Source organism: Oncorhynchus kisutch, unplaced genomic scaffold (genome assembly GCF_002021735.2).
Source record: "Oncorhynchus kisutch isolate 150728-3 unplaced genomic scaffold, Okis_V2 Okis07a-Okis12b_hom, whole genome shotgun sequence".
NCBI classification, from domain to species: domain Eukaryota; kingdom Metazoa; phylum Chordata; class Actinopteri; order Salmoniformes; family Salmonidae; genus Oncorhynchus; species Oncorhynchus kisutch.
The window spans coordinates 3,777,041-3,801,787 of record NW_022261984.1 but is presented as its reverse complement, the minus strand read 5'-3'; the positions used below and the strand labels follow the sequence as shown (position 1 = coordinate 3,801,787).

At 45.9% G+C, this 24,747-nt stretch overlaps 40 non-coding genes across 40 annotated transcripts; 1 reads left to right on the top strand and 39 right to left on the bottom strand.

The window, feature by feature from the left end:
• The first annotated feature begins 791 nt into the window (after window positions 1-791).
• On the top strand, window positions 792-880 carry trnay-gua (transfer RNA tyrosine (anticodon GUA)). The gene is given in 2 exon segments: window positions 792-828; window positions 845-880. It is a non-coding gene; the product is annotated as a tRNA-Tyr (tRNA).
• Window positions 881-1,529: 649 nt separating this feature from the next.
• On the bottom strand, window positions 1,530-1,601 carry trnae-cuc (transfer RNA glutamic acid (anticodon CUC)). Its single transcript has one exon. It is a non-coding gene; the product is annotated as a tRNA-Glu (tRNA).
• Window positions 1,602-2,555: 954 nt separating this feature from the next.
• Window positions 2,556-2,627, bottom strand: trnae-cuc (transfer RNA glutamic acid (anticodon CUC)). The gene has a single exon. It is a non-coding gene; the product is annotated as a tRNA-Glu (tRNA).
• A 109-nt stretch (window positions 2,628-2,736) lies between these two features.
• On the bottom strand, window positions 2,737-2,808 carry trnae-cuc (transfer RNA glutamic acid (anticodon CUC)). Its single transcript has one exon. It is a non-coding gene; the product is annotated as a tRNA-Glu (tRNA).
• A 954-nt stretch (window positions 2,809-3,762) lies between these two features.
• On the bottom strand, window positions 3,763-3,834 carry trnae-cuc (transfer RNA glutamic acid (anticodon CUC)). The gene has a single exon. It is a non-coding gene; the product is annotated as a tRNA-Glu (tRNA).
• Window positions 3,835-3,943: 109 nt separating this feature from the next.
• trnae-cuc (transfer RNA glutamic acid (anticodon CUC)) lies at window positions 3,944-4,015 on the bottom strand. Its single transcript has one exon. It is a non-coding gene; the product is annotated as a tRNA-Glu (tRNA).
• Window positions 4,016-4,969: 954 nt separating this feature from the next.
• trnae-cuc (transfer RNA glutamic acid (anticodon CUC)) lies at window positions 4,970-5,041 on the bottom strand. Its single transcript has one exon. It is a non-coding gene; the product is annotated as a tRNA-Glu (tRNA).
• A 109-nt stretch (window positions 5,042-5,150) lies between these two features.
• On the bottom strand, window positions 5,151-5,222 carry trnae-cuc (transfer RNA glutamic acid (anticodon CUC)). The gene has a single exon. It is a non-coding gene; the product is annotated as a tRNA-Glu (tRNA).
• A 954-nt stretch (window positions 5,223-6,176) lies between these two features.
• trnae-cuc (transfer RNA glutamic acid (anticodon CUC)) lies at window positions 6,177-6,248 on the bottom strand. The gene has a single exon. It is a non-coding gene; the product is annotated as a tRNA-Glu (tRNA).
• Window positions 6,249-6,357: 109 nt separating this feature from the next.
• trnae-cuc (transfer RNA glutamic acid (anticodon CUC)) lies at window positions 6,358-6,429 on the bottom strand. Its single transcript has one exon. It is a non-coding gene; the product is annotated as a tRNA-Glu (tRNA).
• A 954-nt stretch (window positions 6,430-7,383) lies between these two features.
• Window positions 7,384-7,455, bottom strand: trnae-cuc (transfer RNA glutamic acid (anticodon CUC)). The gene has a single exon. It is a non-coding gene; the product is annotated as a tRNA-Glu (tRNA).
• A 109-nt stretch (window positions 7,456-7,564) lies between these two features.
• Window positions 7,565-7,636, bottom strand: trnae-cuc (transfer RNA glutamic acid (anticodon CUC)). Its single transcript has one exon. It is a non-coding gene; the product is annotated as a tRNA-Glu (tRNA).
• Window positions 7,637-8,590: 954 nt separating this feature from the next.
• On the bottom strand, window positions 8,591-8,662 carry trnae-cuc (transfer RNA glutamic acid (anticodon CUC)). Its single transcript has one exon. It is a non-coding gene; the product is annotated as a tRNA-Glu (tRNA).
• Window positions 8,663-8,771: 109 nt separating this feature from the next.
• Window positions 8,772-8,843, bottom strand: trnae-cuc (transfer RNA glutamic acid (anticodon CUC)). The gene has a single exon. It is a non-coding gene; the product is annotated as a tRNA-Glu (tRNA).
• A 954-nt stretch (window positions 8,844-9,797) lies between these two features.
• trnae-cuc (transfer RNA glutamic acid (anticodon CUC)) lies at window positions 9,798-9,869 on the bottom strand. Its single transcript has one exon. It is a non-coding gene; the product is annotated as a tRNA-Glu (tRNA).
• Window positions 9,870-9,978: 109 nt separating this feature from the next.
• trnae-cuc (transfer RNA glutamic acid (anticodon CUC)) lies at window positions 9,979-10,050 on the bottom strand. Its single transcript has one exon. It is a non-coding gene; the product is annotated as a tRNA-Glu (tRNA).
• A 954-nt stretch (window positions 10,051-11,004) lies between these two features.
• Window positions 11,005-11,076, bottom strand: trnae-cuc (transfer RNA glutamic acid (anticodon CUC)). Its single transcript has one exon. It is a non-coding gene; the product is annotated as a tRNA-Glu (tRNA).
• A 109-nt stretch (window positions 11,077-11,185) lies between these two features.
• Window positions 11,186-11,257, bottom strand: trnae-cuc (transfer RNA glutamic acid (anticodon CUC)). The gene has a single exon. It is a non-coding gene; the product is annotated as a tRNA-Glu (tRNA).
• Window positions 11,258-12,211: 954 nt separating this feature from the next.
• On the bottom strand, window positions 12,212-12,283 carry trnae-cuc (transfer RNA glutamic acid (anticodon CUC)). The gene has a single exon. It is a non-coding gene; the product is annotated as a tRNA-Glu (tRNA).
• A 109-nt stretch (window positions 12,284-12,392) lies between these two features.
• trnae-cuc (transfer RNA glutamic acid (anticodon CUC)) lies at window positions 12,393-12,464 on the bottom strand. The gene has a single exon. It is a non-coding gene; the product is annotated as a tRNA-Glu (tRNA).
• A 954-nt stretch (window positions 12,465-13,418) lies between these two features.
• Window positions 13,419-13,490, bottom strand: trnae-cuc (transfer RNA glutamic acid (anticodon CUC)). The gene has a single exon. It is a non-coding gene; the product is annotated as a tRNA-Glu (tRNA).
• Window positions 13,491-13,599: 109 nt separating this feature from the next.
• Window positions 13,600-13,671, bottom strand: trnae-cuc (transfer RNA glutamic acid (anticodon CUC)). The gene has a single exon. It is a non-coding gene; the product is annotated as a tRNA-Glu (tRNA).
• Window positions 13,672-14,625: 954 nt separating this feature from the next.
• On the bottom strand, window positions 14,626-14,697 carry trnae-cuc (transfer RNA glutamic acid (anticodon CUC)). Its single transcript has one exon. It is a non-coding gene; the product is annotated as a tRNA-Glu (tRNA).
• Window positions 14,698-14,806: 109 nt separating this feature from the next.
• trnae-cuc (transfer RNA glutamic acid (anticodon CUC)) lies at window positions 14,807-14,878 on the bottom strand. The gene has a single exon. It is a non-coding gene; the product is annotated as a tRNA-Glu (tRNA).
• Window positions 14,879-15,832: 954 nt separating this feature from the next.
• Window positions 15,833-15,904, bottom strand: trnae-cuc (transfer RNA glutamic acid (anticodon CUC)). Its single transcript has one exon. It is a non-coding gene; the product is annotated as a tRNA-Glu (tRNA).
• A 109-nt stretch (window positions 15,905-16,013) lies between these two features.
• trnae-cuc (transfer RNA glutamic acid (anticodon CUC)) lies at window positions 16,014-16,085 on the bottom strand. Its single transcript has one exon. It is a non-coding gene; the product is annotated as a tRNA-Glu (tRNA).
• A 954-nt stretch (window positions 16,086-17,039) lies between these two features.
• trnae-cuc (transfer RNA glutamic acid (anticodon CUC)) lies at window positions 17,040-17,111 on the bottom strand. The gene has a single exon. It is a non-coding gene; the product is annotated as a tRNA-Glu (tRNA).
• Window positions 17,112-17,220: 109 nt separating this feature from the next.
• Window positions 17,221-17,292, bottom strand: trnae-cuc (transfer RNA glutamic acid (anticodon CUC)). Its single transcript has one exon. It is a non-coding gene; the product is annotated as a tRNA-Glu (tRNA).
• A 954-nt stretch (window positions 17,293-18,246) lies between these two features.
• On the bottom strand, window positions 18,247-18,318 carry trnae-cuc (transfer RNA glutamic acid (anticodon CUC)). The gene has a single exon. It is a non-coding gene; the product is annotated as a tRNA-Glu (tRNA).
• Window positions 18,319-18,427: 109 nt separating this feature from the next.
• trnae-cuc (transfer RNA glutamic acid (anticodon CUC)) lies at window positions 18,428-18,499 on the bottom strand. Its single transcript has one exon. It is a non-coding gene; the product is annotated as a tRNA-Glu (tRNA).
• A 954-nt stretch (window positions 18,500-19,453) lies between these two features.
• trnae-cuc (transfer RNA glutamic acid (anticodon CUC)) lies at window positions 19,454-19,525 on the bottom strand. Its single transcript has one exon. It is a non-coding gene; the product is annotated as a tRNA-Glu (tRNA).
• A 109-nt stretch (window positions 19,526-19,634) lies between these two features.
• trnae-cuc (transfer RNA glutamic acid (anticodon CUC)) lies at window positions 19,635-19,706 on the bottom strand. Its single transcript has one exon. It is a non-coding gene; the product is annotated as a tRNA-Glu (tRNA).
• A 954-nt stretch (window positions 19,707-20,660) lies between these two features.
• trnae-cuc (transfer RNA glutamic acid (anticodon CUC)) lies at window positions 20,661-20,732 on the bottom strand. Its single transcript has one exon. It is a non-coding gene; the product is annotated as a tRNA-Glu (tRNA).
• Window positions 20,733-20,841: 109 nt separating this feature from the next.
• trnae-cuc (transfer RNA glutamic acid (anticodon CUC)) lies at window positions 20,842-20,913 on the bottom strand. The gene has a single exon. It is a non-coding gene; the product is annotated as a tRNA-Glu (tRNA).
• A 954-nt stretch (window positions 20,914-21,867) lies between these two features.
• trnae-cuc (transfer RNA glutamic acid (anticodon CUC)) lies at window positions 21,868-21,939 on the bottom strand. Its single transcript has one exon. It is a non-coding gene; the product is annotated as a tRNA-Glu (tRNA).
• A 109-nt stretch (window positions 21,940-22,048) lies between these two features.
• On the bottom strand, window positions 22,049-22,120 carry trnae-cuc (transfer RNA glutamic acid (anticodon CUC)). The gene has a single exon. It is a non-coding gene; the product is annotated as a tRNA-Glu (tRNA).
• Window positions 22,121-23,074: 954 nt separating this feature from the next.
• On the bottom strand, window positions 23,075-23,146 carry trnae-cuc (transfer RNA glutamic acid (anticodon CUC)). Its single transcript has one exon. It is a non-coding gene; the product is annotated as a tRNA-Glu (tRNA).
• A 109-nt stretch (window positions 23,147-23,255) lies between these two features.
• On the bottom strand, window positions 23,256-23,327 carry trnae-cuc (transfer RNA glutamic acid (anticodon CUC)). Its single transcript has one exon. It is a non-coding gene; the product is annotated as a tRNA-Glu (tRNA).
• Window positions 23,328-24,281: 954 nt separating this feature from the next.
• Window positions 24,282-24,353, bottom strand: trnae-cuc (transfer RNA glutamic acid (anticodon CUC)). The gene has a single exon. It is a non-coding gene; the product is annotated as a tRNA-Glu (tRNA).
• A 109-nt stretch (window positions 24,354-24,462) lies between these two features.
• Window positions 24,463-24,534, bottom strand: trnae-cuc (transfer RNA glutamic acid (anticodon CUC)). The gene has a single exon. It is a non-coding gene; the product is annotated as a tRNA-Glu (tRNA).
• Between the last annotated feature and the right edge of the window lie 213 nt (window positions 24,535-24,747).

Genomic DNA, 24,747 nt, shown 5'->3' with positions numbered 1-24,747 from the left:
TTTTTTAAAGTTGGCAATTTGGTAAAACAAGAACATAATGAGAGGGTTGTTTCCATCCTAGTCTTATAATTAATTTATACAATACACCATCCATATAGCTAGGCCAACATTGACATGCAGCATAAATATGAGTGTCAACCAACTTCTTCCTTCACTGTTCTGCGCTGCGGTGCACTGGTTTCTCCCAATTCGATGGCAGCATCCACTTCATAGTGCCTCTCACTCACAACCAACTGCTTGTCCGGAAACCAGTGGTCCCCCACGCCTTTATTATTCTCTGCACACAACAATAAAATGGTGATGTTTGCTACTTATAGTGACTTTCAACATGCATGATTACACAGAGCTAGCTACAGTCGCTACAAGAGAACAACGTCACACTCAACTTACGGATCTCGTCGCAAAGCTGAACTTCTAAAGATATATCAACAGAAGAGGTGCCCTGCTTTGGTCTCTCGGTCCCGAGCTCGATTTGCATACAGTACAATGCCTTCCGAAGAGCGTCGTTCTCTCCCTGTTGTCGGGATATCTCCGAGAACAGAAGGGCAGAACTGTAATCGACCAGTTTTGTAATCTCTGCAACGGCAGACGTCGTCAGCGTCTCCATAATTGAAGAAAGTTGTGTCTGGAAAGACCCGTTTGGAGACATGTCGACAGTCCTGACCAGCGCTCAATACACGGAAATCTCACGATTGCTGAATGGTCGACGTTGATCAACATCCGGTAGAGAAGACTAAACTCAATGCTCCGATACAAACATGTACCTTTTGCTCCAAAGATTTCTCCATGTCCCTTCGATAGCTCAGTTGGTAGAGCGGAGGACTGTAGAACTCAAAATACTGAAATCCTTAGGTCGCTGGTTCAAATCCGGCTCGAAGGAGGACCCTTTTTTTTTTCATCAATGCGCCCCCCAAAATATTTTTACCTGTTGTTCGCACGTCCCCCTATAGAGAATAATATGTGCATTTCCAGTTTCTTAAAGAATAGTCTAGGTGTACGAATCCAATCATACAGAAGAATTCAAAACATTTCAAGTTTATCCACAGTTCTCTAAAATCCATAACTCAGTTGCTAGAGCGGAAGACTGTAGAACACTAAATGCTGAAATCCGGATCGAAAAAGGAACCTTTTCCTACCTCATAAATGCGCCTAAAAGATATACATTTGCCTGTTGTTCGCACATTCCCCGATAGAGAACAAACGTGCGTTTCCAGTTTCCTAATTAAAAAACAATCCAAGCTAACTCAAAAATGAGGGAAAATGAAGTCAGTTGGTAGAGCGGAGGACTGCAGAACGGTGAATGCTTATATCCTTAGATCGCGGTTTCAACTCCGTGTCGAAGGAGGATATTTTTGTATTCATGTCATAAATGTAGCATTAACCATAGATTTATTCAAAAGTACACAATGACATATAATATATTTTTAAGGGATATTGATAGGTTTGCAATGTAAAATGGTATGTATGTGTAATAACCTTCCATATTCAGAGTGACAGGTTGCACAAGTAAACATATAGCAAAAGAGTAGTTCCCTGACCGGGAATCGAACCCGGGCCGCGGCGGTGAGAGCGCCGAATCCTAACCACTAGACCACCAGGGAAGGGTACTAGAGTGAAAATCGTTTCCCAGTGTGAGCTGGTACATACAGTTGAAGTCGTAAGTTTCCATCCACTTAGGCTGGAGTCATTAAAACCTGTTTGTCAACCCCTCCACACATTTCTTGTTAACAAACTATAGTTTTGGCAGTCGGTTAGGACATCTACTTTGTGCATGACACAAGTAATTTTTCCAACAATTGTTTACAGACCGATTATTTCACTTATAATTCAGTGTATCACAAATCCAGTGGGTCAGAAGTTTACATACACTAAGTTGGCTGTGCCTTTAAACAGTTTGTAAAATTCCTGAAAATGATGTCATGGCTTTAGAAGCTTCTGATAGGCTAATTGACATCCTTTGAGTCAATTGGAGGTGTACCTGTAGATGTATTTCAAGGCCTACCTTCAAACTCAGTGCCTCTTTGCTTGACTCCATGGGAAAACCAAAGGAAATCAGCCAAGACCTCAGAAAAGAAAATGTAGACCTCCACAAGTCTGGTTCATCCTTGGGAGCAATTTCCAAACGCCTGAAGGTACCTCGCTCATCTGTAGAAACAATAGTACGCAAGTATAAACACCATGGGACCACGCAGGCGTCATACCGCTCAGGAAGGAGACGCGTTCTGTCTCCTAGAGATGAACGTACTTTGGGTCGAAAAGTGCAAATCCATCCCAGAACAACAGCAAAGGACCTTGTGAAGATGCTGGAGGAAACAGGTACAAAATGGTCTATATCCACAGGCAAACGAGTCCTATATCGAAAAGTGGGAAGCTCGCAAGCCAAAGGACACCATCCCAACCGTGAAGCACAGCATCATGTTGTGGGTGCACCACTAGAACACCTGGGAAGGACACTGCAGGGCAAATCGGTTTGCAATTTGAAGTGGTACATACGTGCGACAACCTACTATATTCATAGTGACAGGTTGCACAAGTACACAAGGAGCATGGACAATTTCCCTGACCGGGAATCGAACCCGGGCCGCAGCGGTGAGAGCGCCGAATCCTAACCACTAGACCACCAGGGAAGGGTACTAGAATGCAAATCGGTTCCCAGTGTGAGCTGGTACATATGTGCGATAACCTTCCATATTCATAGTGAGAGGTTGCACACGTAAACATGCAGCAAAAGAGTAGTTCCCTGACCGGGAATCGAACCCGGGCCGCGGCGGTGAGAGCGCCGAATCCTAACCACTAGACCACCAGGGAAGGGTACTAGAGTGAAAATCGTTTCCCAGTGTGAGCTGGTACATACAGTTGAAGTCGTAAGTTTCCATCCACTTAGGCTGGAGTCATTAAAACCTGTTTGTCAACCCCTCCACACATTTCTTGTTAACAAACTATAGTTTTGGCAGTCGGTTAGGACATCTACTTTGTGCATGACACAAGTAATTTTTCCAACAATTGTTTACAGACCGATTATTTCACTTATAATTCAGTGTATCACAAATCCAGTGGGTCAGAAGTTTACATACACTAAGTTGGCTGTGCCTTTAAACAGTTTGTAAAATTCCTGAAAATGATGTCATGGCTTTAGAAGCTTCTGATAGGCTAATTGACATCCTTTGAGTCAATTGGAGGTGTACCTGTAGATGTATTTCAAGGCCTACCTTCAAACTCAGTGCCTCTTTGCTTGACTCCATGGGAAAACCAAAGGAAATCAGCCAAGACCTCAGAAAAGAAAATGTAGACCTCCACAAGTCTGGTTCATCCTTGGGAGCAATTTCCAAACGCCTGAAGGTACCTCGCTCATCTGTAGAAACAATAGTACGCAAGTATAAACACCATGGGACCACGCAGGCGTCATACCGCTCAGGAAGGAGACGCGTTCTGTCTCCTAGAGATGAACGTACTTTGGGTCGAAAAGTGCAAATCCATCCCAGAACAACAGCAAAGGACCTTGTGAAGATGCTGGAGGAAACAGGTACAAAATGGTCTATATCCACAGGCAAACGAGTCCTATATCGAAAAGTGGGAAGCTCGCAAGCCAAAGGACACCATCCCAACCGTGAAGCACAGCATCATGTTGTGGGTGCACCACTAGAACACCTGGGAAGGACACTGCAGGGCAAATCGGTTTGCAATTTGAAGTGGTACATACGTGCGACAACCTACTATATTCATAGTGACAGGTTGCACAAGTACACAAGGAGCATGGACAATTTCCCTGACCGGGAATCGAACCCGGGCCGCAGCGGTGAGAGCGCCGAATCCTAACCACTAGACCACCAGGGAAGGGTACTAGAATGCAAATCGGTTCCCAGTGTGAGCTGGTACATATGTGCGATAACCTTCCATATTCATAGTGAGAGGTTGCACACGTAAACATGCAGCAAAAGAGTAGTTCCCTGACCGGGAATCGAACCCGGGCCGCGGCGGTGAGAGCGCCGAATCCTAACCACTAGACCACCAGGGAAGGGTACTAGAGTGAAAATCGTTTCCCAGTGTGAGCTGGTACATACAGTTGAAGTCGTAAGTTTCCATCCACTTAGGCTGGAGTCATTAAAACCTGTTTGTCAACCCCTCCACACATTTCTTGTTAACAAACTATAGTTTTGGCAGTCGGTTAGGACATCTACTTTGTGCATGACACAAGTAATTTTTCCAACAATTGTTTACAGACCGATTATTTCACTTATAATTCAGTGTATCACAAATCCAGTGGGTCAGAAGTTTACATACACTAAGTTGGCTGTGCCTTTAAACAGTTTGTAAAATTCCTGAAAATGATGTCATGGCTTTAGAAGCTTCTGATAGGCTAATTGACATCCTTTGAGTCAATTGGAGGTGTACCTGTAGATGTATTTCAAGGCCTACCTTCAAACTCAGTGCCTCTTTGCTTGACTCCATGGGAAAACCAAAGGAAATCAGCCAAGACCTCAGAAAAGAAAATGTAGACCTCCACAAGTCTGGTTCATCCTTGGGAGCAATTTCCAAACGCCTGAAGGTACCTCGCTCATCTGTAGAAACAATAGTACGCAAGTATAAACACCATGGGACCACGCAGGCGTCATACCGCTCAGGAAGGAGACGCGTTCTGTCTCCTAGAGATGAACGTACTTTGGGTCGAAAAGTGCAAATCCATCCCAGAACAACAGCAAAGGACCTTGTGAAGATGCTGGAGGAAACAGGTACAAAATGGTCTATATCCACAGGCAAACGAGTCCTATATCGAAAAGTGGGAAGCTCGCAAGCCAAAGGACACCATCCCAACCGTGAAGCACAGCATCATGTTGTGGGTGCACCACTAGAACACCTGGGAAGGACACTGCAGGGCAAATCGGTTTGCAATTTGAAGTGGTACATACGTGCGACAACCTACTATATTCATAGTGACAGGTTGCACAAGTACACAAGGAGCATGGACAATTTCCCTGACCGGGAATCGAACCCGGGCCGCAGCGGTGAGAGCGCTGAATCCTAACCACTAGACCACCAGGGAAGGGTACTAGAATGCAAATCGGTTCCCAGTGTGAGCTGGTACATATGTGCGATAACCTTCCATATTCATAGTGAGAGGTTGCACACGTAAACATGCAGCAAAAGAGTAGTTCCCTGACCGGGAATCGAACCCGGGCCGCGGCGGTGAGAGCGCCGAATCCTAACCACTAGACCACCAGGGAAGGGTACTAGAGTGAAAATCGTTTCCCAGTGTGAGCTGGTACATACAGTTGAAGTCGTAAGTTTCCATCCACTTAGGCTGGAGTCATTAAAACCTGTTTGTCAACCCCTCCACACATTTCTTGTTAACAAACTATAGTTTTGGCAGTCGGTTAGGACATCTACTTTGTGCATGACACAAGTAATTTTTCCAACAATTGTTTACAGACCGATTATTTCACTTATAATTCAGTGTATCACAAATCCAGTGGGTCAGAAGTTTACATACACTAAGTTGGCTGTGCCTTTAAACAGTTTGTAAAATTCCTGAAAATGATGTCATGGCTTTAGAAGCTTCTGATAGGCTAATTGACATCCTTTGAGTCAATTGGAGGTGTACCTGTAGATGTATTTCAAGGCCTACCTTCAAACTCAGTGCCTCTTTGCTTGACTCCATGGGAAAACCAAAGGAAATCAGCCAAGACCTCAGAAAAGAAAATGTAGACCTCCACAAGTCTGGTTCATCCTTGGGAGCAATTTCCAAACGCCTGAAGGTACCTCGCTCATCTGTAGAAACAATAGTACGCAAGTATAAACACCATGGGACCACGCAGGCGTCATACCGCTCAGGAAGGAGACGCGTTCTGTCTCCTAGAGATGAACGTACTTTGGGTCGAAAAGTGCAAATCCATCCCAGAACAACAGCAAAGGACCTTGTGAAGATGCTGGAGGAAACAGGTACAAAATGGTCTATATCCACAGGCAAACGAGTCCTATATCGAAAAGTGGGAAGCTCGCAAGCCAAAGGACACCATCCCAACCGTGAAGCACAGCATCATGTTGTGGGTGCACCACTAGAACACCTGGGAAGGACACTGCAGGGCAAATCGGTTTGCAATTTGAAGTGGTACATACGTGCGACAACCTACTATATTCATAGTGACAGGTTGCACAAGTACACAAGGAGCATGGACAATTTCCCTGACCGGGAATCGAACCCGGGCCGCAGCGGTGAGAGCGCTGAATCCTAACCACTAGACCACCAGGGAAGGGTACTAGAATGCAAATCGGTTCCCAGTGTGAGCTGGTACATATGTGCGATAACCTTCCATATTCATAGTGAGAGGTTGCACACGTAAACATGCAGCAAAAGAGTAGTTCCCTGACCGGGAATCGAACCCGGGCCGCGGCGGTGAGAGCGCCGAATCCTAACCACTAGACCACCAGGGAAGGGTACTAGAGTGAAAATCGTTTCCCAGTGTGAGCTGGTACATACAGTTGAAGTCGTAAGTTTCCATCCACTTAGGCTGGAGTCATTAAAACCTGTTTGTCAACCCCTCCACACATTTCTTGTTAACAAACTATAGTTTTGGCAGTCGGTTAGGACATCTACTTTGTGCATGACACAAGTAATTTTTCCAACAATTGTTTACAGACCGATTATTTCACTTATAATTCAGTGTATCACAAATCCAGTGGGTCAGAAGTTTACATACACTAAGTTGGCTGTGCCTTTAAACAGTTTGTAAAATTCCTGAAAATGATGTCATGGCTTTAGAAGCTTCTGATAGGCTAATTGACATCCTTTGAGTCAATTGGAGGTGTACCTGTAGATGTATTTCAAGGCCTACCTTCAAACTCAGTGCCTCTTTGCTTGACTCCATGGGAAAACCAAAGGAAATCAGCCAAGACCTCAGAAAAGAAAATGTAGACCTCCACAAGTCTGGTTCATCCTTGGGAGCAATTTCCAAACGCCTGAAGGTACCTCGCTCATCTGTAGAAACAATAGTACGCAAGTATAAACACCATGGGACCACGCAGGCGTCATACCGCTCAGGAAGGAGACGCGTTCTGTCTCCTAGAGATGAACGTACTTTGGGTCGAAAAGTGCAAATCCATCCCAGAACAACAGCAAAGGACCTTGTGAAGATGCTGGAGGAAACAGGTACAAAATGGTCTATATCCACAGGCAAACGAGTCCTATATCGAAAAGTGGGAAGCTCGCAAGCCAAAGGACACCATCCCAACCGTGAAGCACAGCATCATGTTGTGGGTGCACCACTAGAACACCTGGGAAGGACACTGCAGGGCAAATCGGTTTGCAATTTGAAGTGGTACATACGTGCGACAACCTACTATATTCATAGTGACAGGTTGCACAAGTACACAAGGAGCATGGACAATTTCCCTGACCGGGAATCGAACCCGGGCCGCAGCGGTGAGAGCGCCGAATCCTAACCACTAGACCACCAGGGAAGGGTACTAGAATGCAAATCGGTTCCCAGTGTGAGCTGGTACATATGTGCGATAACCTTCCATATTCATAGTGAGAGGTTGCACACGTAAACATGCAGCAAAAGAGTAGTTCCCTGACCGGGAATCGAACCCGGGCCGCGGCGGTGAGAGCGCCGAATCCTAACCACTAGACCACCAGGGAAGGGTACTAGAGTGAAAATCGTTTCCCAGTGTGAGCTGGTACATACAGTTGAAGTCGTAAGTTTCCATCCACTTAGGCTGGAGTCATTAAAACCTGTTTGTCAACCCCTCCACACATTTCTTGTTAACAAACTATAGTTTTGGCAGTCGGTTAGGACATCTACTTTGTGCATGACACAAGTAATTTTTCCAACAATTGTTTACAGACCGATTATTTCACTTATAATTCAGTGTATCACAAATCCAGTGGGTCAGAAGTTTACATACACTAAGTTGGCTGTGCCTTTAAACAGTTTGTAAAATTCCTGAAAATGATGTCATGGCTTTAGAAGCTTCTGATAGGCTAATTGACATCCTTTGAGTCAATTGGAGGTGTACCTGTAGATGTATTTCAAGGCCTACCTTCAAACTCAGTGCCTCTTTGCTTGACTCCATGGGAAAACCAAAGGAAATCAGCCAAGACCTCAGAAAAGAAAATGTAGACCTCCACAAGTGTGGTTCATCCTTGGGAGCAATTTCCAAACGCCTGAAGGTACCTCGCTCATCTGTAGAAACAATAGTACGCAAGTATAAACACCATGGGACCACGCAGGCGTCATACCGCTCAGGAAGGAGACGCGTTCTGTCTCCTAGAGATGAACGTACTTTGGGTCGAAAAGTGCAAATCCATCCCAGAACAACAGCAAAGGACCTTGTGAAGATGCTGGAGGAAACAGGTACAAAATGGTCTATATCCACAGGCAAACGAGTCCTATATCGAAAAGTGGGAAGCTCGCAAGCCAAAGGACACCATCCCAACCGTGAAGCACAGCATCATGTTGTGGGTGCACCACTAGAACACCTGGGAAGGACACTGCAGGGCAAATCGGTTTGCAATTTGAAGTGGTACATACGTGCGACAACCTACTATATTCATAGTGACAGGTTGCACAAGTACACAAGGAGCATGGACAATTTCCCTGACCGGGAATCGAACCCGGGCCGCAGCGGTGAGAGCGCCGAATCCTAACCACTAGACCACCAGGGAAGGGTACTAGAATGCAAATCGGTTCCCAGTGTGAGCTGGTACATATGTGCGATAACCTTCCATATTCATAGTGAGAGGTTGCACACGTAAACATGCAGCAAAAGAGTAGTTCCCTGACCGGGAATCGAACCCGGGCCGCGGCGGTGAGAGCGCCGAATCCTAACCACTAGACCACCAGGGAAGGGTACTAGAGTGAAAATCGTTTCCCAGTGTGAGCTGGTACATACAGTTGAAGTCGTAAGTTTCCATCCACTTAGGCTGGAGTCATTAAAACCTGTTTGTCAACCCCTCCACACATTTCTTGTTAACAAACTATAGTTTTGGCAGTCGGTTAGGACATCTACTTTGTGCATGACACAAGTAATTTTTCCAACAATTGTTTACAGACCGATTATTTCACTTATAATTCAGTGTATCACAAATCCAGTGGGTCAGAAGTTTACATACACTAAGTTGGCTGTGCCTTTAAACAGTTTGTAAAATTCCTGAAAATGATGTCATGGCTTTAGAAGCTTCTGATAGGCTAATTGACATCCTTTGAGTCAATTGGAGGTGTACCTGTAGATGTATTTCAAGGCCTACCTTCAAACTCAGTGCCTCTTTGCTTGACTCCATGGGAAAACCAAAGGAAATCAGCCAAGACCTCAGAAAAGAAAATGTAGACCTCCACAAGTCTGGTTCATCCTTGGGAGCAATTTCCAAACGCCTGAAGGTACCTCGCTCATCTGTAGAAACAATAGTACGCAAGTATAAACACCATGGGACCACGCAGGCGTCATACCGCTCAGGAAGGAGACGCGTTCTGTCTCCTAGAGATGAACGTACTTTGGGTCGAAAAGTGCAAATCCATCCCAGAACAACAGCAAAGGACCTTGTGAAGATGCTGGAGGAAACAGGTACAAAATGGTCTATATCCACAGGCAAACGAGTCCTATATCGAAAAGTGGGAAGCTCGCAAGCCAAAGGACACCATCCCAACCGTGAAGCACAGCATCATGTTGTGGGTGCACCACTAGAACACCTGGGAAGGACACTGCAGGGCAAATCGGTTTGCAATTTGAAGTGGTACATACGTGCGACAACCTACTATATTCATAGTGACAGGTTGCACAAGTACACAAGGAGCATGGACAATTTCCCTGACCGGGAATCGAACCCGGGCCGCAGCGGTGAGAGCGCCGAATCCTAACCACTAGACCACCAGGGAAGGGTACTAGAATGCAAATCGGTTCCCAGTGTGAGCTGGTACATATGTGCGATAACCTTCCATATTCATAGTGAGAGGTTGCACACGTAAACATGCAGCAAAAGAGTAGTTCCCTGACCGGGAATCGAACCCGGGCCGCGGCGGTGAGAGCGCCGAATCCTAACCACTAGACCACCAGGGAAGGGTACTAGAGTGAAAATCGTTTCCCAGTGTGAGCTGGTACATACAGTTGAAGTCGTAAGTTTCCATCCACTTAGGCTGGAGTCATTAAAACCTGTTTGTCAACCCCTCCACACATTTCTTGTTAACAAACTATAGTTTTGGCAGTCGGTTAGGACATCTACTTTGTGCATGACACAAGTAATTTTTCCAACAATTGTTTACAGACCGATTATTTCACTTATAATTCAGTGTATCACAAATCCAGTGGGTCAGAAGTTTACATACACTAAGTTGGCTGTGCCTTTAAACAGTTTGTAAAATTCCTGAAAATGATGTCATGGCTTTAGAAGCTTCTGATAGGCTAATTGACATCCTTTGAGTCAATTGGAGGTGTACCTGTAGATGTATTTCAAGGCCTACCTTCAAACTCAGTGCCTCTTTGCTTGACTCCATGGGAAAACCAAAGGAAATCAGCCAAGACCTCAGAAAAGAAAATGTAGACCTCCACAAGTGTGGTTCATCCTTGGGAGCAATTTCCAAACGCCTGAAGGTACCTCGCTCATCTGTAGAAACAATAGTACGCAAGTATAAACACCATGGGACCACGCAGGCGTCATACCGCTCAGGAAGGAGACGCGTTCTGTCTCCTAGAGATGAACGTACTTTGGGTCGAAAAGTGCAAATCCATCCCAGAACAACAGCAAAGGACCTTGTGAAGATGCTGGAGGAAACAGGTACAAAATGGTCTATATCCACAGGCAAACGAGTCCTATATCGAAAAGTGGGAAGCTCGCAAGCCAAAGGACACCATCCCAACCGTGAAGCACAGCATCATGTTGTGGGTGCACCACTAGAACACCTGGGAAGGACACTGCAGGGCAAATCGGTTTGCAATTTGAAGTGGTACATACGTGCGACAACCTACTATATTCATAGTGACAGGTTGCACAAGTACACAAGGAGCATGGACAATTTCCCTGACCGGGAATCGAACCCGGGCCGCAGCGGTGAGAGCGCCGAATCCTAACCACTAGACCACCAGGGAAGGGTACTAGAATGCAAATCGGTTCCCAGTGTGAGCTGGTACATATGTGCGATAACCTTCCATATTCATAGTGAGAGGTTGCACACGTAAACATGCAGCAAAAGAGTAGTTCCCTGACCGGGAATCGAACCCGGGCCGCGGCGGTGAGAGCGCCGAATCCTAACCACTAGACCACCAGGGAAGGGTACTAGAGTGAAAATCGTTTCCCAGTGTGAGCTGGTACATACAGTTGAAGTCGTAAGTTTCCATCCACTTAGGCTGGAGTCATTAAAACCTGTTTGTCAACCCCTCCACACATTTCTTGTTAACAAACTATAGTTTTGGCAGTCGGTTAGGACATCTACTTTGTGCATGACACAAGTAATTTTTCCAACAATTGTTTACAGACCGATTATTTCACTTATAATTCAGTGTATCACAAATCCAGTGGGTCAGAAGTTTACATACACTAAGTTGGCTGTGCCTTTAAACAGTTTGTAAAATTCCTGAAAATGATGTCATGGCTTTAGAAGCTTCTGATAGGCTAATTGACATCCTTTGAGTCAATTGGAGGTGTACCTGTAGATGTATTTCAAGGCCTACCTTCAAACTCAGTGCCTCTTTGCTTGACTCCATGGGAAAACCAAAGGAAATCAGCCAAGACCTCAGAAAAGAAAATGTAGACCTCCACAAGTGTGGTTCATCCTTGGGAGCAATTTCCAAACGCCTGAAGGTACCTCGCTCATCTGTAGAAACAATAGTACGCAAGTATAAACACCATGGGACCACGCAGGCGTCATACCGCTCAGGAAGGAGACGCGTTCTGTCTCCTAGAGATGAACGTACTTTGGGTCGAAAAGTGCAAATCCATCCCAGAACAACAGCAAAGGACCTTGTGAAGATGCTGGAGGAAACAGGTACAAAATGGTCTATATCCACAGGCAAACGAGTCCTATATCGAAAAGTGGGAAGCTCGCAAGCCAAAGGACACCATCCCAACCGTGAAGCACAGCATCATGTTGTGGGTGCACCACTAGAACACCTGGGAAGGACACTGCAGGGCAAATCGGTTTGCAATTTGAAGTGGTACATACGTGCGACAACCTACTATATTCATAGTGACAGGTTGCACAAGTACACAAGGAGCATGGACAATTTCCCTGACCGGGAATCGAACCCGGGCCGCAGCGGTGAGAGCGCCGAATCCTAACCACTAGACCACCAGGGAAGGGTACTAGAATGCAAATCGGTTCCCAGTGTGAGCTGGTACATATGTGCGATAACCTTCCATATTCATAGTGAGAGGTTGCACACGTAAACATGCAGCAAAAGAGTAGTTCCCTGACCGGGAATCGAACCCGGGCCGCGGCGGTGAGAGCGCCGAATCCTAACCACTAGACCACCAGGGAAGGGTACTAGAGTGAAAATCGTTTCCCAGTGTGAGCTGGTACATACAGTTGAAGTCGTAAGTTTCCATCCACTTAGGCTGGAGTCATTAAAACCTGTTTGTCAACCCCTCCACACATTTCTTGTTAACAAACTATAGTTTTGGCAGTCGGTTAGGACATCTACTTTGTGCATGACACAAGTAATTTTTCCAACAATTGTTTACAGACCGATTATTTCACTTATAATTCAGTGTATCACAAATCCAGTGGGTCAGAAGTTTACATACACTAAGTTGGCTGTGCCTTTAAACAGTTTGTAAAATTCCTGAAAATGATGTCATGGCTTTAGAAGCTTCTGATAGGCTAATTGACATCCTTTGAGTCAATTGGAGGTGTACCTGTAGATGTATTTCAAGGCCTACCTTCAAACTCAGTGCCTCTTTGCTTGACTCCATGGGAAAACCAAAGGAAATCAGCCAAGACCTCAGAAAAGAAAATGTAGACCTCCACAAGTGTGGTTCATCCTTGGGAGCAATTTCCAAACGCCTGAAGGTACCTCGCTCATCTGTAGAAACAATAGTACGCAAGTATAAACACCATGGGACCACGCAGGCGTCATACCGCTCAGGAAGGAGACGCGTTCTGTCTCCTAGAGATGAACGTACTTTGGGTCGAAAAGTGCAAATCCATCCCAGAACAACAGCAAAGGACCTTGTGAAGATGCTGGAGGAAACAGGTACAAAATGGTCTATATCCACAGGCAAACGAGTCCTATATCGAAAAGTGGGAAGCTCGCAAGCCAAAGGACACCATCCCAACCGTGAAGCACAGCATCATGTTGTGGGTGCACCACTAGAACACCTGGGAAGGACACTGCAGGGCAAATCGGTTTGCAATTTGAAGTGGTACATACGTGCGACAACCTACTATATTCATAGTGACAGGTTGCACAAGTACACAAGGAGCATGGACAATTTCCCTGACCGGGAATCGAACCCGGGCCGCAGCGGTGAGAGCGCCGAATCCTAACCACTAGACCACCAGGGAAGGGTACTAGAATGCAAATCGGTTCCCAGTGTGAGCTGGTACATATGTGCGATAACCTTCCATATTCATAGTGAGAGGTTGCACACGTAAACATGCAGCAAAAGAGTAGTTCCCTGACCGGGAATCGAACCCGGGCCGCGGCGGTGAGAGCGCCGAATCCTAACCACTAGACCACCAGGGAAGGGTACTAGAGTGAAAATCGTTTCCCAGTGTGAGCTGGTACATACAGTTGAAGTCGTAAGTTTCCATCCACTTAGGCTGGAGTCATTAAAACCTGTTTGTCAACCCCTCCACACATTTCTTGTTAACAAACTATAGTTTTGGCAGTCGGTTAGGACATCTACTTTGTGCATGACACAAGTAATTTTTCCAACAATTGTTTACAGACCGATTATTTCACTTATAATTCAGTGTATCACAAATCCAGTGGGTCAGAAGTTTACATACACTAAGTTGGCTGTGCCTTTAAACAGTTTGTAAAATTCCTGAAAATGATGTCATGGCTTTAGAAGCTTCTGATAGGCTAATTGACATCCTTTGAGTCAATTGGAGGTGTACCTGTAGATGTATTTCAAGGCCTACCTTCAAACTCAGTGCCTCTTTGCTTGACTCCATGGGAAAACCAAAGGAAATCAGCCAAGACCTCAGAAAAGAAAATGTAGACCTCCACAAGTCTGGTTCATCCTTGGGAGCAATTTCCAAACGCCTGAAGGTACCTCGCTCATCTGTAGAAACAATAGTACGCAAGTATAAACACCATGGGACCACGCAGGCGTCATACCGCTCAGGAAGGAGACGCGTTCTGTCTCCTAGAGATGAACGTACTTTGGGTCGAAAAGTGCAAATCCATCCCAGAACAACAGCAAAGGACCTTGTGAAGATGCTGGAGGAAACAGGTACAAAATGGTCTATATCCACAGGCAAACGAGTCCTATATCGAAAAGTGGGAAGCTCGCAAGCCAAAGGACACCATCCCAACCGTGAAGCACAGCATCATGTTGTGGGTGCACCACTAGAACACCTGGGAAGGACACTGCAGGGCAAATCGGTTTGCAATTTGAAGTGGTACATACGTGCGACAACCTACTATATTCATAGTGACAGGTTGCACAAGTACACAAGGAGCATGGACAATTTCCCTGACCGGGAATCGAACCCGGGCCGCAGCGGTGAGAGCGCCGAATCCTAACCACTAGACCACCAGGGAAGGGTACTAGAATGCAAATCGGTTCCCAGTGTGAGCTGGTACATATGTGCGATAACCTTCCATATTCATAGTGAGAGGTTGCACACGTAAACATGCAGCAAAAGAGTAGTTCCCTGACCGGGAATCGAACCCGGGCCGCGGCGGTGAGAGCGCCGAATCCTAACCACTAGACCACCAGGGAAGGGTACTAGAGTGAAAATCGTTTCCCAGTGTGAGCTGGTACATACAGTTGAAGTCGTAAGTTTCCATCCACTTAGGCTGGAGTCATTAAAACCTGTTTGTCAACCCCTCCACACATTTCTTGTTAACAAACTATAGTTTTGGCAGTCGGTTAGGACATCTACTTTGTGCATGACACAAGTAATTTTTCCAACAATTGTTTACAGACCGATTATTTCACTTATAATTCAGTGTATCACAAATCCAGTGGGTCAGAAGTTTACATACACTAAGTTGGCTGTGCCTTTAAACAGTTTGTAAAATTCCTGAAAATGATGTCATGGCTTTAGAAGCTTCTGATAGGCTAATTGACATCCTTTGAGTCAATTGGAGGTGTACCTGTAGATGTATTTCAAGGCCTACCTTCAAACTCAGTGCCTCTTTGCTTGACTCCATGGGAAAACCAAAGGAAATCAGCCAAGACCTCAGAAAAGAAAATGTAGACCTCCACAAGTCTGGTTCATCCTTGGGAGCAATTTCCAAACGCCTGAAGGTACCTCGCTCATCTGTAGAAACAATAGTACGCAAGTATAAACACCATGGGACCACGCAGGCGTCATACCGCTCAGGAAGGAGACGCGTTCTGTCTCCTAGAGATGAACGTACTTTGGGTCGAAAAGTGCAAATCCATCCCAGAACAACAGCAAAGGACCTTGTGAAGATGCTGGAGGAAACAGGTACAAAATGGTCTATATCCACAGGCAAACGAGTCCTATATCGAAAAGTGGGAAGCTCGCAAGCCAAAGGACACCATCCCAACCGTGAAGCACAGCATCATGTTGTGGGTGCACCACTAGAACACCTGGGAAGGACACTGCAGGGCAAATCGGTTTGCAATTTGAAGTGGTACATACGTGCGACAACCTACTATATTCATAGTGACAGGTTGCACAAGTACACAAGGAGCATGGACAATTTCCCTGACCGGGAATCGAACCCGGGCCGCAGCGGTGAGAGCGCCGAATCCTAACCACTAGACCACCAGGGAAGGGTACTAGAATGCAAATCGGTTCCCAGTGTGAGCTGGTACATATGTGCGATAACCTTCCATATTCATAGTGAGAGGTTGCACACGTAAACATGCAGCAAAAGAGTAGTTCCCTGACCGGGAATCGAACCCGGGCCGCGGCGGTGAGAGCGCCGAATCCTAACCACTAGACCACCAGGGAAGGGTACTAGAGTGAAAATCGTTTCCCAGTGTGAGCTGGTACATACAGTTGAAGTCGTAAGTTTCCATCCACTTAGGCTGGAGTCATTAAAACCTGTTTGTCAACCCCTCCACACATTTCTTGTTAACAAACTATAGTTTTGGCAGTCGGTTAGGACATCTACTTTGTGCATGACACAAGTAATTTTTCCAACAATTGTTTACAGACCGATTATTTCACTTATAATTCAGTGTATCACAAATCCAGTGGGTCAGAAGTTTACATACACTAAGTTGGCTGTGCCTTTAAACAGTTTGTAAAATTCCTGAAAATGATGTCATGGCTTTAGAAGCTTCTGATAGGCTAATTGACATCCTTTGAGTCAATTGGAGGTGTACCTGTAGATGTATTTCAAGGCCTACCTTCAAACTCAGTGCCTCTTTGCTTGACTCCATGGGAAAACCAAAGGAAATCAGCCAAGACCTCAGAAAAGAAAATGTAGACCTCCACAAGTCTGGTTCATCCTTGGGAGCAATTTCCAAACGCCTGAAGGTACCTCGCTCATCTGTAGAAACAATAGTACGCAAGTATAAACACCATGGGACCACGCAGGCGTCATACCGCTCAGGAAGGAGACGCGTTCTGTCTCCTAGAGATGAACGTACTTTGGGTCGAAAAGTGCAAATCCATCCCAGAACAACAGCAAAGGACCTTGTGAAGATGCTGGAGGAAACAGGTACAAAATGGTCTATATCCACAGGCAAACGAGTCCTATATCGAAAAGTGGGAAGCTCGCAAGCCAAAGGACACCATCCCAACCGTGAAGCACAGCATCATGTTGTGGGTGCACCACTAGAACACCTGGGAAGGACACTGCAGGGCAAATCGGTTTGCAATTTGAAGTGGTACATACGTGCGACAACCTACTATATTCATAGTGACAGGTTGCACAAGTACACAAGGAGCATGGACAATTTCCCTGACCGGGAATCGAACCCGGGCCGCAGCGGTGAGAGCGCCGAATCCTAACCACTAGACCACCAGGGAAGGGTACTAGAATGCAAATCGGTTCCCAGTGTGAGCTGGTACATATGTGCGATAACCTTCCATATTCATAGTGAGAGGTTGCACACGTAAACATGCAGCAAAAGAGTAGTTCCCTGACCGGGAATCGAACCCGGGCCGCGGCGGTGAGAGCGCCGAATCCTAACCACTAGACCACCAGGGAAGGGTACTAGAGTGAAAATCGTTTCCCAGTGTGAGCTGGTACATACAGTTGAAGTCGTAAGTTTCCATCCACTTAGGCTGGAGTCATTAAAACCTGTTTGTCAACCCCTCCACACATTTCTTGTTAACAAACTATAGTTTTGGCAGTCGGTTAGGACATCTACTTTGTGCATGACACAAGTAATTTTTCCAACAATTGTTTACAGACCGATTATTTCACTTATAATTCAGTGTATCACAAATCCAGTGGGTCAGAAGTTTACATACACTAAGTTGGCTGTGCCTTTAAACAGTTTGTAAAATTCCTGAAAATGATGTCATGGCTTTAGAAGCTTCTGATAGGCTAATTGACATCCTTTGAGTCAATTGGAGGTGTACCTGTAGATGTATTTCAAGGCCTACCTTCAAACTCAGTGCCTCTTTGCTTGACTCCATGGGAAAACCAAAGGAAATCAGCCAAGACCTCAGAAAAGAAAATGTAGACCTCCACAAGTCTGGTTCATCCTTGGGAGCAATTTCCAAACGCCTGAAGGTACCTCGCTCATCTGTAGAAACAATAGTACGCAAGTATAAACACCATGGGACCACGCAGGCGTCATACCGCTCAGGAAGGAGACGCGTTCTGTCTCCTAGAGATGAACGTACTTTGGGTCGAAAAGTGCAAATCCATCCCAGAACAACAGCAAAGGACCTTGTGAAGATGCTGGAGGAAACAGGTACAAAATGGTCTATATCCACAGGCAAACGAGTCCTATATCGAAAAGTGGGAAGCTCGCAAGCCAAAGGACACCATCCCAACCGTGAAGCACAGCATCATGTTGTGGGTGCACCACTAGAACACCTGGGAAGGACACTGCAGGGCAAATCGGTTTGCAATTTGAAGTGGTACATACGTGCGACAACCTACTATATTCATAGTGACAGGTTGCACAAGTACACAAGGAGCATGGACAATTTCCCTGACCGGGAATCGAACCCGGGCCGCAGCGGTGAGAGCGCCGAATCCTAACCACTAGACCACCAGGGAAGGGTACTAGAATGCAAATCGGTTCCCAGTGTGAGCTGGTACATATGTGCGATAACCTTCCATATTCATAGTGAGAGGTTGCACACGTAAACATGCAGCAAAAGAGTAGTTCCCTGACCGGGAATCGAACCCGGGCCGCGGCGGTGAGAGCGCCGAATCCTAACCACTAGACCACCAGGGAAGGGTACTAGAGTGAAAATCGTTTCCCAGTGTGAGCTGGTACATACAGTTGAAGTCGTAAGTTTCCATCCACTTAGGCTGGAGTCATTAAAACCTGTTTGTCAACCCCTCCACACATTTCTTGTTAACAAACTATAGTTTTGGCAGTCGGTTAGGACATCTACTTTGTGCATGACACAAGTAATTTTTCCAACAATTGTTTACAGACCGATTATTTCACTTATAATTCAGTGTATCACAAATCCAGTGGGTCAGAAGTTTACATACACTAAGTTGGCTGTGCCTTTAAACAGTTTGTAAAATTCCTGAAAATGATGTCATGGCTTTAGAAGCTTCTGATAGGCTAATTGACATCCTTTGAGTCAATTGGAGGTGTACCTGTAGATGTATTTCAAGGCCTACCTTCAAACTCAGTGCCTCTTTGCTTGACTCCATGGGAAAACCAAAGGAAATCAGCCAAGACCTCAGAAAAGAAAATGTAGACCTCCACAAGTCTGGTTCATCCTTGGGAGCAATTTCCAAACGCCTGAAGGTACCTCGCTCATCTGTAGAAACAATAGTACGCAAGTATAAACACCATGGGACCACGCAGGCGTCATACCGCTCAGGAAGGAGACGCGTTCTGTCTCCTAGAGATGAACGTACTTTGGGTCGAAAAGTGCAAATCCATCCCAGAACAACAGCAAAGGACCTTGTGAAGATGCTGGAGGAAACAGGTACAAAATGGTCTATATCCACAGGCAAACGAGTCCTATATCGAAAAGTGGGAAGCTCGCAAGCCAAAGGACACCATCCCAACCGTGAAGCACAGCATCATGTTGTGGGTGCACCACTAGAACACCTGGGAAGGACACTGCAGGGCAAATCGGTTTGCAATTTGAAGTGGTACATACGTGCGACAACCTACTATATTCATAGTGACAGGTTGCACAAGTACACAAGGAGCATGGACAATTTCCCTGACCGGGAATCGAACCCGGGCCGCAGCGGTGAGAGCGCCGAATCCTAACCACTAGACCACCAGGGAAGGGTACTAGAATGCAAATCGGTTCCCAGTGTGAGCTGGTACATATGTGCGATAACCTTCCATATTCATAGTGAGAGGTTGCACACGTAAACATGCAGCAAAAGAGTAGTTCCCTGACCGGGAATCGAACCCGGGCCGCGGCGGTGAGAGCGCCGAATCCTAACCACTAGACCACCAGGGAAGGGTACTAGAGTGAAAATCGTTTCCCAGTGTGAGCTGGTACATACAGTTGAAGTCGTAAGTTTCCATCCACTTAGGCTGGAGTCATTAAAACCTGTTTGTCAACCCCTCCACACATTTCTTGTTAACAAACTATAGTTTTGGCAGTCGGTTAGGACATCTACTTTGTGCATGACACAAGTAATTTTTCCAACAATTGTTTACAGACCGATTATTTCACTTATAATTCAGTGTATCACAAATCCAGTGGGTCAGAAGTTTACATACACTAAGTTGGCTGTGCCTTTAAACAGTTTGTAAAATTCCTGAAAATGATGTCATGGCTTTAGAAGCTTCTGATAGGCTAATTGACATCCTTTGAGTCAATTGGAGGTGTACCTGTAGATGTATTTCAAGGCCTACCTTCAAACTCAGTGCCTCTTTGCTTGACTCCATGGGAAAACCAAAGGAAATCAGCCAAGACCTCAGAAAAGAAAATGTAGACCTCCACAAGTCTGGTTCATCCTTGGGAGCAATTTCCAAACGCCTGAAGGTACCTCGCTCATCTGTAGAAACAATAGTACGCAAGTATAAACACCATGGGACCACGCAGGCGTCATACCGCTCAGGAAGGAGACGCGTTCTGTCTCCTAGAGATGAACGTACTTTGGGTCGAAAAGTGCAAATCCATCCCAGAACAACAGCAAAGGACCTTGTGAAGATGCTGGAGGAAACAGGTACAAAATGGTCTATATCCACAGGCAAACGAGTCCTATATCGAAAAGTGGGAAGCTCGCAAGCCAAAGGACACCATCCCAACCGTGAAGCACAGCATCATGTTGTGGGTGCACCACTAGAACACCTGGGAAGGACACTGCAGGGCAAATCGGTTTGCAATTTGAAGTGGTACATACGTGCGACAACCTACTATATTCATAGTGACAGGTTGCACAAGTACACAAGGAGCATGGACAATTTCCCTGACCGGGAATCGAACCCGGGCCGCAGCGGTGAGAGCGCCGAATCCTAACCACTAGACCACCAGGGAAGGGTACTAGAATGCAAATCGGTTCCCAGTGTGAGCTGGTACATATGTGCGATAACCTTCCATATTCATAGTGAGAGGTTGCACACGTAAACATGCAGCAAAAGAGTAGTTCCCTGACCGGGAATCGAACCCGGGCCGCGGCGGTGAGAGCGCCGAATCCTAACCACTAGACCACCAGGGAAGGGTACTAGAGTGAAAATCGTTTCCCAGTGTGAGCTGGTACATACAGTTGAAGTCGTAAGTTTCCATCCACTTAGGCTGGAGTCATTAAAACCTGTTTGTCAACCCCTCCACACATTTCTTGTTAACAAACTATAGTTTTGGCAGTCGGTTAGGACATCTACTTTGTGCATGACACAAGTAATTTTTCCAACAATTGTTTACAGACCGATTATTTCACTTATAATTCAGTGTATCACAAATCCAGTGGGTCAGAAGTTTACATACACTAAGTTGGCTGTGCCTTTAAACAGTTTGTAAAATTCCTGAAAATGATGTCATGGCTTTAGAAGCTTCTGATAGGCTAATTGACATCCTTTGAGTCAATTGGAGGTGTACCTGTAGATGTATTTCAAGGCCTACCTTCAAACTCAGTGCCTCTTTGCTTGACTCCATGGGAAAACCAAAGGAAATCAGCCAAGACCTCAGAAAAGAAAATGTAGACCTCCACAAGTCTGGTTCATCCTTGGGAGCAATTTCCAAACGCCTGAAGGTACCTCGCTCATCTGTAGAAACAATAGTACGCAAGTATAAACACCATGGGACCACGCAGGCGTCATACCGCTCAGGAAGGAGACGCGTTCTGTCTCCTAGAGATGAACGTACTTTGGGTCGAAAAGTGCAAATCCATCCCAGAACAACAGCAAAGGACCTTGTGAAGATGCTGGAGGAAACAGGTACAAAATGGTCTATATCCACAGGCAAACGAGTCCTATATCGAAAAGTGGGAAGCTCGCAAGCCAAAGGACACCATCCCAACCGTGAAGCACAGCATCATGTTGTGGGTGCACCACTAGAACACCTGGGAAGGACACTGCAGGGCAAATCGGTTTGCAATTTGAAGTGGTACATACGTGCGACAACCTACTATATTCATAGTGACAGGTTGCACAAGTACACAAGGAGCATGGACAATTTCCCTGACCGGGAATCGAACCCGGGCCGCAGCGGTGAGAGCGCCGAATCCTAACCACTAGACCACCAGGGAAGGGTACTAGAATGCAAATCGGTTCCCAGTGTGAGCTGGTACATATGTGCGATAACCTTCCATATTCATAGTGAGAGGTTGCACACGTAAACATGCAGCAAAAGAGTAGTTCCCTGACCGGGAATCGAACCCGGGCCGCGGCGGTGAGAGCGCCGAATCCTAACCACTAGACCACCAGGGAAGGGTACTAGAGTGAAAATCGTTTCCCAGTGTGAGCTGGTACATACAGTTGAAGTCGTAAGTTTCCATCCACTTAGGCTGGAGTCATTAAAACCTGTTTGTCAACCCCTCCACACATTTCTTGTTAACAAACTATAGTTTTGGCAGTCGGTTAGGACATCTACTTTGTGCATGACACAAGTAATTTTTCCAACAATTGTTTACAGACCGATTATTTCACTTATAATTCAGTGTATCACAAATCCAGTGGGTCAGAAGTTTACATACACTAAGTTGGCTGTGCCTTTAAACAGTTTGTAAAATTCCTGAAAATGATGTCATGGCTTTAGAAGCTTCTGATAGGCTAATTGACATCCTTTGAGTCAATTGGAGGTGTACCTGTAGATGTATTTCAAGGCCTACCTTCAAACTCAGTGCCTCTTTGCTTGACTCCATGGGAAAACCAAAGGAAATCAGCCAAGACCTCAGAAAAGAAAATGTAGACCTCCACAAGTCTGGTTCATCCTTGGGAGCAATTTCCAAACGCCTGAAGGTACCTCGCTCATCTGTAGAAACAATAGTACGCAAGTATAAACACCATGGGACCACGCAGGCGTCATACCGCTCAGGAAGGAGACGCGTTCTGTCTCCTAGAGATGAACGTACTTTGGGTCGAAAAGTGCAAATCCATCCCAGAACAACAGCAAAGGACCTTGTGAAGATGCTGGAGGAAACAGGTACAAAATGGTCTATATCCACAGGCAAACGAGTCCTATATCGAAAAGTGGGAAGCTCGCAAGCCAAAGGACACCATCCCAACCGTGAAGCACAGCATCATGTTGTGGGTGCACCACTAGAACACCTGGGAAGGACACTGCAGGGCAAATCGGTTTGCAATTTGAAGTGGTACATACGTGCGACAACCTACTATATTCATAGTGACAGGTTGCACAAGTACACAAGGAGCATGGACAATTTCCCTGACCGGGAATCGAACCCGGGCCGCAGCGGTGAGAGCGCCGAATCCTAACCACTAGACCACCAGGGAAGGGTACTAGAATGCAAATCGGTTCCCAGTGTGAGCTGGTACATATGTGCGATAACCTTCCATATTCATAGTGAGAGGTTGCACACGTAAACATGCAGCAAAAGAGTAGTTCCCTGACCGGGAATCGAACCCGGGCCGCGGCGGTGAGAGCGCCGAATCCTAACCACTAGACCACCAGGGAAGGGTACTAGAGTGAAAATCGTTTCCCAGTGTGAGCTGGTACATACAGTTGAAGTCGTAAGTTTCCATCCACTTAGGCTGGAGTCATTAAAACCTGTTTGTCAACCCCTCCACACATTTCTTGTTAACAAACTATAGTTTTGGCAGTCGGTTAGGACATCTACTTTGTGCATGACACAAGTAATTTTTCCAACAATTGTTTACAGACCGATTATTTCACTTATAATTCAGTGTATCACAAATCCAGTGGGTCAGAAGTTTACATACACTAAGTTGGCTGTGCCTTTAAACAGTTTGTAAAATTCCTGAAAATGATGTCATGGCTTTAGAAGCTTCTGATAGGCTAATTGACATCCTTTGAGTCAATTGGAGGTGTACCTGTAGATGTATTTCAAGGCCTACCTTCAAACTCAGTGCCTCTTTGCTTGACTCCATGGGAAAACCAAAGGAAATCAGCCAAGACCTCAGAAAAGAAAATGTAGACCTCCACAAGTCTGGTTCATCCTTGGGAGCAATTTCCAAACGCCTGAAGGTACCTCGCTCATCTGTAGAAACAATAGTACGCAAGTATAAACACCATGGGACCACGCAGGCGTCATACCGCTCAGGAAGGAGACGCGTTCTGTCTCCTAGAGATGAACGTACTTTGGGTCGAAAAGTGCAAATCCATCCCAGAACAACAGCAAAGGACCTTGTGAAGATGCTGGAGGAAACAGGTACAAAATGGTCTATATCCACAGGCAAACGAGTCCTATATCGAAAAGTGGGAAGCTCGCAAGCCAAAGGACACCATCCCAACCGTGAAGCACAGCATCATGTTGTGGGTGCACCACTAGAACACCTGGGAAGGACACTGCAGGGCAAATCGGTTTGCAATTTGAAGTGGTACATACGTGCGACAACCTACTATATTCATAGTGACAGGTTGCACAAGTACACAAGGAGCATGGACAATTTCCCTGACCGGGAATCGAACCCGGGCCGCAGCGGTGAGAGCGCCGAATCCTAACCACTAGACCACCAGGGAAGGGTACTAGAATGCAAATCGGTTCCCAGTGTGAGCTGGTACATATGTGCGATAACCTTCCATATTCATAGTGAGAGGTTGCACACGTAAACATGCAGCAAAAGAGTAGTTCCCTGACCGGGAATCGAACCCGGGCCGCGGCGGTGAGAGCGCCGAATCCTAACCACTAGACCACCAGGGAAGGGTACTAGAGTGAAAATCGTTTCCCAGTGTGAGCTGGTACATACAGTTGAAGTCGTAAGTTTCCATCCACTTAGGCTGGAGTCATTAAAACCTGTTTGTCAACCCCTCCACACATTTCTTGTTAACAAACTATAGTTTTGGCAGTCGGTTAGGACATCTACTTTGTGCATGACACAAGTAATTTTTCCAACAATTGTTTACAGACCGATTA